At 46.3% G+C, this 12290-nt stretch overlaps 1 non-coding gene and 1 pseudogene across 1 annotated transcript; both read right to left on the reverse strand.

The window, feature by feature from the left end:
* Window positions 1-1011: 1011 nt before the first annotated feature.
* On the reverse strand, window positions 1012-4671 carry LOC116754214 (annotated as a pseudogene).
* On the reverse strand, window positions 2504-2610 carry LOC116745692. The gene has a single exon (XR_004347522.1). It is a non-coding gene; the product is annotated as a U6 spliceosomal RNA (small nuclear RNA).
* Window positions 4672-12290: the final 7619 nt, after the last annotated feature.

Below are 12290 nucleotides of genomic sequence, written 5' to 3' on the forward strand. Positions count from 1 at the left end.
GTGAGCTCTTCATGGAAATTTCCCTCTACCTCTTGGCTAATAGAAACCCAGAGCTCCTCCGAGAGATTTCTCTGCAGCTCTCTCAAAAGGATACTATGCATTGCCCACATCTCGAACACCTGGGGTCAGAAGGTAGGTTAGCAGCCCTCCTTCCTTTCCAGGGCTACTTCTGAACTATTTCTAGTATGAAGGTCCTTGGTCCTACAACTACTGTATAACCTGAGAGCAGGGCAGTATACCCATCTCTGCCCTGCTCTCTCCCCACTTCCTTCATCTCCTCTCAGTCACTGAAAATTTTTTGGAGGTGTTATCATTAAGAATGTGGGCTTTGGGGCTTTCCTGGTGGCACAGTGGTTGAGAGTCCGCCTGCCGATGCAGGGGACACGGGTTCGTGCCCTGGTCCGGGAAGATCCCACATGCCGCGGAGCGGCTGGGCCCGTGAGCCATGGCCGCTGAGTCTGTGCGTCCAGAGCCTGTGCTCCGCAACGGGAGAGTCCGCAGCAGTGAGAGGCCCGCGTACCGCAAAAAAAAAAAAAAAAAAAAAAAAGTGAACAGAAGAAAATAATTATAAATTGATGTATGTTCTATGAAGAGTTTGAGACAGAATGAAGGAGAACTATGATGGGAAGGGTGTTAGGGAATGAGGTGCCATTTAAGCTAAGACCTGAAGGAAGAAAAGGAGGATGAAATGAGATAAAGCAGGTGGAAGCACTCAGTATGTGTCAGTGATGAGTATTACCGTTAGCATTGCTCTAGTCAGCGCCTGGCTCTGAGGCTTCCTGTGAGTTTTCAGTGTCCATGTACATGACCCGTTCCACACCCATCCTGCTAGTTCTCTTTTCTTTTCCCCACTTCCTAGAACTTTATTAAAGAAAAAGCAATGATGGTAAATCTCTAGACCATCATCCATTTTCTGGGGTTTCTCCTTTGAAAATGTGACATTTGATTTCCAAACATACGCCAGAGTGTACATGGTTCCCAATTGTACTAAGCAGGTGAGAAGCTGAAATCCTACAAGGTTCGTCCTCCAACTTTCCCCAGCCTGTGGTCTGTCTGGATCAGCAAGAATCGCCCGAACAGCCACTCTGGCTGCATTCACTTTTGTCTGCAGCTCTCTGAGCTCTTCTATATGCAACAGAATTTGAGTAGCTTCATGGAGAACTGCATTTCCTGTGTCCAAACCAAGAATATGCTTGTCTAAAGCAACAGGCAAGCCTTCTTTTGTTCGATTTCCTCCAGCAACTACATCCTGTTCAGGAGGTCCTGGACCATAATGAGAATTGCCTTTTTTTAACCTCGTTATCTTGTTACCAGGTAATCACTGTGACACTGAACCCAAAGGAGGTTAGCAAAGCCTTTACCCCAGCCTTCCTAGCAGGATTATTTACATCCAAACTGATCAATGGCTCTGCATTTTTAGTTGCAGTGTCTGCATGTTTTGCACCACCAGGTCCCAAGTCTTTATATTTTTCAGCATTACCTCCATAGTCAACAGCTAAATCAAGAAGCCAGCCAACTGCTACTTGGTGATCTTGAAAAACCAGTTCATGGCGCTGAGATACCTTTCAAAGAACTTGGGTCAGTCACTGCTGTGAACGTTTCTTAAATTATTTCTGTCTTTAATCTCATAGTGTCTGGTTTTCTGGTCTTCGAGCCAAACAATTGTTTCTAAATTCTGTTTCATCTTTGCACTGTAGTTGGCAGGATTGCGGTGGTCCCAGCTTCTGGCTGTGGTCCCCCAGGCTTCAGCCAGGAGAGGAGAGGGGAAGAGGAGTGGGTGATTCAGGCACCAGCAACGTGGTGAGAGCAGCCTGTTGGTTCTTTGACCTCCTCAACTCCAGTGACCTTCCCCTCTGTTCCACCTTAGGTACCCACCGTAACGGCCACAGCCTGGACCTTGCATCATTGTTTCTTAAATCTGGGACCACACCCTCTCATCCTTCCACATTTTTTTAACCCAGTTGCTCCCACAATACCTGTTCTTCAAATTTGTTAAAACTGCCAAGCCCCTGGCCTCTCCATTGTCTCCCTTTCTATTCAGTTCTAAGGTTCTAAGTTCCTTTCCTGCCCAGGAAAATCGAATGCCTTTACCACGTCTTTGCCAATCACTCCTCTTTTGCCCCACCGTCCTGTTATACCTGGATGCTGTTGGTGTTTGTGCCATAACAATGTCATGGTCTCTCTCTCAACTGGGACTTCACTGTTGCCTGGCAATCTTTCTGTACCTTCCTGATCAGCTTTCTCTTTCATACTTAATTTTTTATTTATTTATTTTTAACATCTTTATTGGAGTATAATTGCTTTACAAGGGTGTGTTAGTTTCTGCTTTATAACAAAGGGAATCAGCTATACATGTTCATATATCCCCATATCTCCTCCCTCTTGCGTCTCCCTCCCACCATCCTATCCCACCCCTCTAGGTGGTCACTAAGCCCCGAGCTGATCTCCCTGTGCTATACGGCTGCTTCCCCAAAATATGGAACGCTTCACGAATCTGCTTCCCAAAAATATGGAACGCTTCATGAATTTGAGTGTCATCCTTGCGCAGGGGCCATGCTAATCTTCTCTGTATCGTTCCAATTTTAGTATATGTGCTGCTGAAGCGAGCATCTCTTTCATACTTTAAACCTTCCGCATTCTCCTCAAATGTCTTCCCTATAGAATAGAAGGGGATATAGAACTTTTCATGTGTTACTCTCTTGTTGTCCTGCCAACCCACAGCTGTATAGCAGAGGCTGCCCGAGCTCTGCCCATGTCCCCTTGGATTCCTTCGCTGTCTGGGGGCACACTAGCACCCCCATGTGCCTTCACTCCCCACAGCCAGCACCTGTGTCTCTTGTCTGAGGACTGCCCTCAGGCTGCCTGAATCGGGAGTATAAATACCCCCGCAAACTTGCCCGATGACTGGGATGACTGAGCTGTGAGAGCTCCCCGGGGGAATGCACCCAAGTCTGGGTGCTCTTCATGGCACTTTGCTGTCATGGCATTCGTGCTCGGCCCCCTTCCCTTCCTGCTTTCTTTTCCCGCTCCCCTTCAGGTCATTCCTGAGAATGCTTCCTCAAATAGGTCATTGCCCAGGAATCCTCATCTCACCTGCATCTGGCTTTTCCTCTTCTCATGGAGGAAGAGATGCTTTCCCTTTAATATGTCCCCAGGTATTAGCCCTCGCTCCCCTTCCTTGCCCTTCTGAGGTAGGAGGTAGATGGGCTCCTGGTCTGGAGAGCTCGTGTTTGTCAAGTGAACTAAAACTGAAGCTTTGTTTTCCCCCAGACACTCCAAGGACAAAGCTAGCGGCAGAAGCTGAGCTCTGCTGGAATAAAGAAGGAAGATGACCACTGCTGAGGTCAGGGAAACTTCCCCGACTGCAGAGGAGCAGAAGGACTCCCTGGGGGTCAAAAAGGAGGGGGCGCCACCCCATAATAAGGGTGGACATACCGTCACAGGCCTCTGCTGTCAAAAAGTTGAGCACATATGTTGGGGAGGATCCTAGGCCCAGTCAGGTGTGAAAAAAGAAACAAGATAATTGGTCCAAGGTAAACAAAGCCCCAGAAGGACTGCCCTATACAAGTGATTTAAATCACCTCTTTACTGTGCTCATTAGGAAGGAGGCCCACACCCTCTCTCTCTGGAAGTGTATTTCAGCCTTGCTTCAGTCAAACACTTTCTCTGTGTGCTCTCCCACCTGTTGTGCTGTGTCTCCAATAATAAACTTTGTACTCCTTTGTACAGTTTCTGCCTCCTTAAAACATTCTTGCTTTCAAACCGGGGCAAGAGCCAGGGCCACTTTACTTCCAGCCTCTAGCCCCTGGTGGTCTACTGGTTAAGATTCCTGGTTTTCATCCAGGCTACCCAGGTTCAATTCCTGGGCAGGGAACTAATCTCTCTCTTTGGGACTGCTCACTGCTGTCTGGAAGTCCTAGATCAGGGTGTGGTGGTGTTGGCTCCTTCTGAGGCCTGTGAGGAAAAAACCTGTTCCCTCCGTCTCTCCTAGCTTCTAATGGTTTTCTGGCAATCTTTGATGTTTCTTGGCTTGCTGCCTTTATCTTTACATGGCATTCTCTCTGTGTCCAAATTTCCCCATTTTAGAGGGACACCAGACATGTTGGATTAGGGCCAATTTTTATGATCTCTTTTTACCTTGATTACCTGTGGAAAGACCCTATCTCCAAGTAAAGGCACATTCTGAGGTAATGGAGAGGAGGATATCAACATATAAATTTTGGTGAGACACAGTTCAAACCGTAATACCACCTCTATGCTCCCAAGCCCAGGTAGTCATCATCTACCAGATTGCTCCACTTGAATGCCCCACATAGCTATGTTTTCTGGATTCTCAGTACTTTTTGCTCTGTTTGGGGGAAATTCCAGCCTCATCGGTCCCTTTTCCTCAGAAAGGTGTTTCCCAGTCTCTTTTGTGGTCAGGCTTAGGCCCTGTGAGCCATTCTCCACCAATGGGACTCGCCCATATGAAACTTTGATTCAGAATGGCACAATCTGAGGAAGGAGGCTTGGCGTGGAAACCATTTTCCTGGCAGCGGCAGAGGTGAATTGCTTTCAGGGATACAGCATTTTCAAGTTGAGCTGAGCTCTTGATGCACAAGTGATAGCATCACTGGTGTAGCGGTGGTTATAGTCAAATGGAGATTCTGGTCGAAATGCAGATGGCGGCATTAGCACATCATGGTGGCAACTGCAGTAGCAGGAGCAGCGGTTTCTTCATCAGGCCAGGTTTTCGGTTTTCAGTCCTTTTCTTGGAAGCTTAATCTTGAGCCAGTTTCTTCAGTTTCACACAGATTCTGTGGGCTATTGAGATTATTTTAAATACATTTATTTTCTCTGTAATCAGCCAGGATCAGCTTCTGTTGCTTACAATTAAGAACCCTGATGCATGTAGACTTTCGTATTTTAAGGTGGTTTCTGGAAGTCACAGGCCCTAGTCTGTGGGATTGACTGAGTGGAGGAGAATGGTAGTTAATGAGGTCCCAACGGCTGCAGCCTGGAAAGCTGGTGAGCTTTGTTACGCAGTGGCATCCGATCAAACTGTTTTTTGCTACATGTTGGGTCAGAGCCATGCCAATCAGGGCTAGCGGAAATGGTAGAAAACATTTAGAAGGTTGCTGTGTACTGATTTCCTGCCCCTTTTGGCAAAGTCCTCCAAAAGACATTTTCCATTAAGGAGTATGTGCCAGTTCAAGGGAGTAGGTCTACCAGCAAAGAGGGCATCGGGCGTTTCCTCCCCACTCCAGCCCTCCCCCATCTTTCATTTTGGATTGTCTCAAGACAAAGACCTTTAAGCGAGAAGTAGGTTGGCAGAATACAGAGGTAAAAAATCAAGTCTTCAGACTTCAATCTATAGGGGAGGCAGAATTGCATCTCTATTCTCGCAGGGTCCCTGGCTGGGCCTGAGAATTAAATTGACTAAGATTAATAGGAGAAAAGCATATGGATTTTTGTGTGGACATTTCCCATAGGAAAATGAAGACCCCCCCCTTGACCTCCCCCCCCCGACCCCCCCATCTAAGTTTATAAACTTAGTTGAACAAAGAGGAACAACTGTGGAAAAGTAAAACATATGGGGAGACCTAGGTAGGATGAGTTGTTTTAAAAAGGTCTGTTTGTAAGATTTCTCCTGCTTCCACCCCCCATCTCTGGTGGTAAGAATGTGTCTTTCCTCCTGGCATCTTGCACTAGGGAGTTATTTATCTCCTGCTTTCAGGAAGAAAAGTGCAGTGGGTACGGGGTGGGCACAGGTGGTCAGAGTGTCCTTCCTGTACCTGCTGCTTTTCAAATGTCTTTAGCTCAAAATAATCCTTATGGCAAAGTAGCATATTTGGGTTTGGCATATTCTGCCAATTTTCAGCTCTGGAAAAGAGCTGGGCAAGATCTTTTGATAAGGGTTATTCATAGAACTGAAACAAATAGAGGAAGCCTGCTAAGATCTTGAAGGTTTGGATTATCAAAGAATCCCCCAGGCTGTTCAGTACAGCCTGTGAAACCCCTAAGGCATTGATGGGACCTGATCTATGTGAGCAGCAGTGTCTGCTGAAGCTTGACAGCCTCCAGGAAGGGTATTCTTCCCAGTGCCCGAATCAGGTGCAGTCGCAGGGATAGGGATAGAGTAGTATAAATAAATGTATTTTAACAAAAAATTCCACGAGGGGACTAAAGACAGAGAGGGAAATTTAAGGGAGTTTGGGAGACTGTTGTAGGCTAATTACCACTCAAGAAAAGAATCCAGTTACCTAGTAACAATCTATGCTACCTCGAAGGAAGACCAGGCACATTCAAGCACCAGGCACACTCAAGCCACAAACCTGAAACACAGGACAATAGATACGGGGTCTGAATCTTGTTACATGAAGTCAGGAAGTTAATGGTCCTTGAAGAGTAGCACTTCTGCCTGTAGCCAACATAGGAATAGAGGTGAAAGGGGAAAAAAACTAAGTGAAAGGAGACATTATACTGAAACCTGAGATGAATTACCAGATTTTAGTATATGTTACCACCCTTCTGCTAATATACATATGATTTAAATGGTGCCATGGCAGTCCTGGTTAGACCATATAGGGTTTAAGGAGGAACTAATGACATAAGCCTTGATATCTACACCCAAATGAGGAAGAAGGTGGTCTTCTCCCCCTCCCCACTTTTCTTTTGCTTATAAAAATAAAGTCCTCTCAGTCCTCGGGGTAGAGCCTTCTCGCCTGCCCGCTTGTATCTCTCACAAGCGTCTCGTGCTAATAAACTTACTCTTTGCCTGCTGCTTTGCCTTTTGCTGAATTCTTTCTGCTCTGAGACAAAGAACCTGAGCTTCAGTAAGACCAGACACCAGGTGAGTGGTTTCAAGTAAAAGACAGTGGGGGGACTTCCCTGGTGGCGCAGTGGTTAAGAATCCGCCTGCCAATTCAGGGGACATGGGTTTGAGCCCTGGTTCGGGAAGATCCCACGTGCCGTGGAGCAACTAAGCCCGTGCGCCACAACTACTGAGCCCACGTGACACAGCTACTGAAGCCCACACGCCTAGAGCCCGTGCTCTGCAACAAAGAGAAGCCACCGCAATAAGAAGCCCGCGCACCGCAACAAAGAGTAGCTTCCGCTTGCGCAACTAGAGAAAGCCAGTGCACAGCAACCAAGACCCAACGCAGCCAAAGATAAGTAAATAAATAAATGTATTAAAAAAAAAAAAAAAGACAGTGGGTTCAAGTTCCCTCTTAAGTCAGGGATCATGGGTTCAAGTCCCAATCTGAGTTTTGACTGGGTTCAAGTGCCATCTGAAAAGTGCTATCTGGTTTCAGTACGGAATAGCAAACAAGGAAAATCCTTCCAGAGGCCAGAACGAGGGCTGCTAAGGAGCTAACCAAGGAGTTCCACTGCCAGGACAGTGAATGCTCACTGTTTCTGCCCAGTGGGATTGTATGAGCACCATGGACCAGTGGCAGCTGGGTGTTTGCCATGCTCCCCTCTTCCCAAAGAGGTTTTAAAATGTGATCAATCAATCAATCACTTGTATAAGTGATCACTTAAGTTATACCTATCTCTATTTATATCTATATCTACATCTGTAACTGTATTTATAACTCACTACTGTTGGGGAGAGAAACTAGTCTTTCAGCTTTAAGCTTATGGATCCTTGCTCAAGGGAAGCAACATCTCGACTCTCGGTGACGAGATGGAACTTTGCAGCTGTATTTCTTGGGGAGGGGTAAGTGCTTTTTATTTATGGGAAGAAGGATGTGTTTGAATGTTGGCTAGCCAAAAGGATGGACTGTGGCAGAAACTGCTGGTTTTCTACCTCAAATCTACTCTCTCTTTATCTCTTTTTAACAGAGCCCTGATTGTGTTCAGGGTGGCAATGTGCCAGCTAAAAGTACTGTCTGCTTCAGTCTCCTTTGCAGGCAGAGGTGGCCAGATGACACACAGACTTAGGGTTTCTGGGACGTTTTTGCTTTTCTAACAGTTTCCTCGTGTTTTCTCCTCCTTCGTCTTCTGCTGGTCTGGAATGTAGTTGCTGGAGTTGGAATAGCCTGTAGGTGACCAGGACACACAGGCAGGAGGGTGAAGCCCTACATGGTAATGTTGGCAACTGGAAAGACAGAAGGAGCATGGCTTCCTGATGGCAATGGGGTACAACTGTACCAGCTCTGGACTGCGTACCTCTGGTCTTGTTATATGGGAAAAGGAAACCCCCATAGCCTTGGGTTTTTGTTTTTTTGCTTGGGAACACATTTTTAAATTGATACACATCCAAAATGAAACTCATCACTTTCTCCCTGAAATCCACTTCCCTTCCTGTGTTCCCTACATGGTTCCCTTGACCACCATCTACTCAGAAATCAACATGCAACCCTTGACTTCTAACCTTTATTTGCCCCTCCCCCAATACCTAATAAATTTATTAGTTTTATTGATTCAATTTTTAAATCTCTCCCTATTACAAGTTGAATTGTGTCCCCCTAAAAGCTGTGTTAAACTTCTAGTCCTGGGCTTCCCTGGTGGCGCAGCGGTTGAGAGTCCGCCTGCCGATGCTGGGGACATGGGTTTGTGCCCCGGTCCGGGAAGATCCCACATGCCGCGGAGCGGCTGGGCCCGTGAGCCATGGCCGCTGAGCCTGCGCATCCGGAGCCTGTGCTCCGCAATGGGAGAGGCCACAGCAGTGAGAGGCCCGCGTACCGCAAACCCCCCCCCCACAAAACTCCTAGTCCCCAGAACCTCAGAATGGGACCTTATTTGGAAATAAGGTCGTTGCATATGTAATTAGTTAAGATGAGATCATGCTGAAGCAGGGTAGATCCTTAATCCAATACAACTGGTGTCTATAGAATACGACGTGAAGAGACAAAGACCCACAGTGAGAACACAGAGGCAGAAATTGGAGAGATACAGCTGCAAGCCAAGGAACACAAGGATTGATGGCCCCACCAGATGCTAGGGCGAAGGAAGGAGGATTCTACCCAGAGTCTCAGAGGGAGCTCAGCCCTGCTGACACCATGATTTTGGACTTCTAGCTTCCAGAACTGTGAGAGAATACATTTCTGTTATTTAAGCCGCCAAATTTGTGGTACTGAGACAGGCTGGGACCTGGGACCCTTTGCTGGGACCTGGGATACTTGTGCTGCTGTGCTGCAATGCTTGCACCTGACACACCTCTCCTTGAGCAACAAAATACAAAGAAACTATATGGGACTCAAAATAACTGCCTGCATGGGCAGTTGGGACAAATTCTGGACCCAAGAGATACAAAGAGACCGAAAAACCCAAATGCCACTTTTGAAGAGCCTGGAGAAAAAACAGGGTGTCGGGAGCAAAAGCAGCACATGCCCCCTGCACACAACACCACCTAAGCCACCCCTCTGGCCCGACCTCTGGCCGCGTCCCTACCCTCACCCCATATAAGAAGCAAGCTCTCCACCCCCTCGGTGACGGTTGGTGAGGAACCAAGCAAGGGAACCTGTTTTTGTTCTCAGTCCCCACTGCTGCAGCAGAGGAGCCAACAAAACCATGCCTGAATTTCTTGTCTGGCCTCTAGACAATTTCTACTGCTTGGGGAAGGCCAAGAACCCTGTTCGGTAACAGTACTTTGTTACGGCAGCCTCAGGGTACTTATACACGCCCTAACGCACACTCTACCAAGTCACCAGCCTCTTGTTTTGCTGCAAGAGCCTCAGAACTGGTCCCCCAGCTTCCAGTGTTGCTTCCTTTCCATTCCTGCCCAACATAACAGCCTGAATGAGCGCTGTAGCGTTCAAATTACTCACCTGTTTACACACGTTTCAATGGTTTCCCGGTACTCTAAAGATAAATTCTGAACTCCCTTACCTGATACAAAAGGCCCTGTGTGCCTTTCCGGCATCAGCTAGTCCCATGCTTTTCGGCTACTTTCCGTGCCTGCAAAATTCCCCCAGTGTTCCTACCCTGTTTGATTTCTGGGCTTTAATTCCCATTAGATGTCTCTTCTCCCGAGAAGCCATCCTCTACTCTCCCAACACTGGTAGTGCCCCTGCTCTGTGCTCCCTTAAAGCCTGGTTCTTCCTTCATCAGAGCGTGGATCCCACTTGTTACGACGCTCGCCTGCTTGTCTATCTCCCTCCCTAGTCTGCAAACTCCCGGGAGCAGGGACTGTGTCTTCCCCCGCATGATAGCTTCGGTGACCAGCAGTGACTGCCCCATTTCCGGTGCTCAATGTATTGGATTGAGGGGAGCAGAGGGCTGCCTGCTTTTATTTCTTTCCCCTGAGTTTCAGATTTTGAAGGATTTTAACCAGTAAACACAATTTATTCCTTAAGTTAACCTATTGGGTCTTATCAGGGGATTCATGCATGGTTTTCTTTTCTTTCTTTCATTCTTTTTAATATTGAAGATTGCCTGAAGAACTTCTAAACTGTTTTCTTTTTGAGGAATAACTTGGGAGCCTAACGATACTTTTTTTTTTTTTAACATCTTTATTGGAGTATAATTGCTTTACAATGGTGTGTTAGTTTCTGCTTTATAACAGTGAATCAGTTATACATATACATATGTTCCCATATCTCTTCCCTCTTGCGTCTCCCTCCCTCCCACCCTCCCTATCCCACCCCTCTAGGTGGTTACAAACACCTAGCTGATCTCCCTGTGCTATGCGGCTACTTCCCACTAGCTCTCTATTTTACATTTGGTAGTGTATATATGTCCATGCCACTCTCTCACGTTGTCACAGCTTACCCTTCCCCCTCCCAATATCCTCAAGTCCATTCTCTAGTAGGTCTGTGTCTTTATTCCCGTCTTACCCTTAGGTACTTCATGACCTTTTTTTTTTTTTCTTAGATTCCATATATATGTGTTAACATACGGTATTTGTTTTTCTCTTTCTGACTTACTTCACTCTCTGTGACAGACTCTAGGTCCATCCACCTCAGTACAAATAACTCAATTTCATTTCTTTTTATGGCTGAGTAATATTCCCTTGTATGTATGTGCCACATCTTCTTTATCCATTCATCTGTCGATGGACACTTAGGTTGCTTCCATGTCCTGGCTATTGTAAATAGAGCTGCAATGAACATTTTGGTACATGACTCTTTCTGAATTATGGTTTTCTCAGGGTATATGCCCAGTAGTGGGATTGCTGGGTCGCAATACTGGTTTTTGAATCTAGTCAATCTCCCTCCATTTAACAGAAAAGGGAACTGAGGCCCCGAGAGGTGAGACGACTTACCTGAGGTTGAAGTGCGTTAGTCATATCACCAGGTTAAGACTCAAGTTTTCTGACTTCTATCCAGGATTCTCTCTGCTCTTTCACAATAGCTAAGCCAGTTGTGTGTTGGTACAATGTTTAACAACCGGCTCTCTAGGGGAAACAAAAAAGAGCCTGGTTTAAAGCATTTGTCGGTTTCTGCCGAGTAAATGCTTTCATCTTGGCTAATTTCAAGCTACCTCTGTGAAGTCACTGAACAGGAGAATTGGTTCAAGCAGGCCCCAAACTCCACACTCTCTGCTTTCTTAAAGGTTTGTAGTTGGAGGTTTCAGCCCCTCGGAAAGTGGCCGTTGCCAGAACATGATAAATTCTGGCAATGAAGTGATGTAAACGGCTATAGATAAAAGTACCAGATCCCAAAGGAATGACCTGCTGAAAATATGACAAGATGGAAAACTCATATGAATAGAAAGTGCTGTTCATTGTCATGTGTTGGAACCAAAAGCCAGTGATAACCTCTGCAAACACGAGTTAAATGAAATAGAAATACAAGTCCCGAAACAGTCCCATCTCCCCTCGGTAGCTTTTCTGATTTATCTCAGGCAGAAATAATTCCTCCTTTCTTAGTAGTTCCCATATATTTATAATAAGTTGCTTTTTTTTTTTTAAGAATTGCCAACAGAATGTATCCAAAGTCCCTAGCTTGGCAAAGAGGCCTTTTACCAAATGAATTTTCAAAGGAGGTGGGGTGGGGCGGCAGGAGGAACACAGGCTGTGGGGCTTGTCCGCTCTGGGTTCAACTCCTGTCCCACTACTTAATGCTCTGCGGCCTCAGGCCAGTGTCCTGACCTCAGTTTGTTCATTCTTGGATACATTCCTTGTAAGGTTGACACAGGATGAAACAATATAAGACATGTCAGGTGCCTAACACGCCACCTGGCACAGTCTAAGAAGGCAAGAAATACCTGTTCTCTCCTTGGACAGGTTAAACATTTCCTGCCTGTACAAACCGTCTGTACATTAAAAAAATTTTTTTTTAATTAATTAATTAATTTTAGTTTTTTGGCTGCATTGGGTGTTCGTTGCTGGTGCGTGTTCAGGGCTTCCTCTAGCTGCGGTG

Source organism: Phocoena sinus, chromosome 1 (assembly GCF_008692025.1).
Source record: "Phocoena sinus isolate mPhoSin1 chromosome 1, mPhoSin1.pri, whole genome shotgun sequence".
NCBI classification, from domain to species: Eukaryota; Metazoa; Chordata; class Mammalia; order Artiodactyla; family Phocoenidae; genus Phocoena; species Phocoena sinus.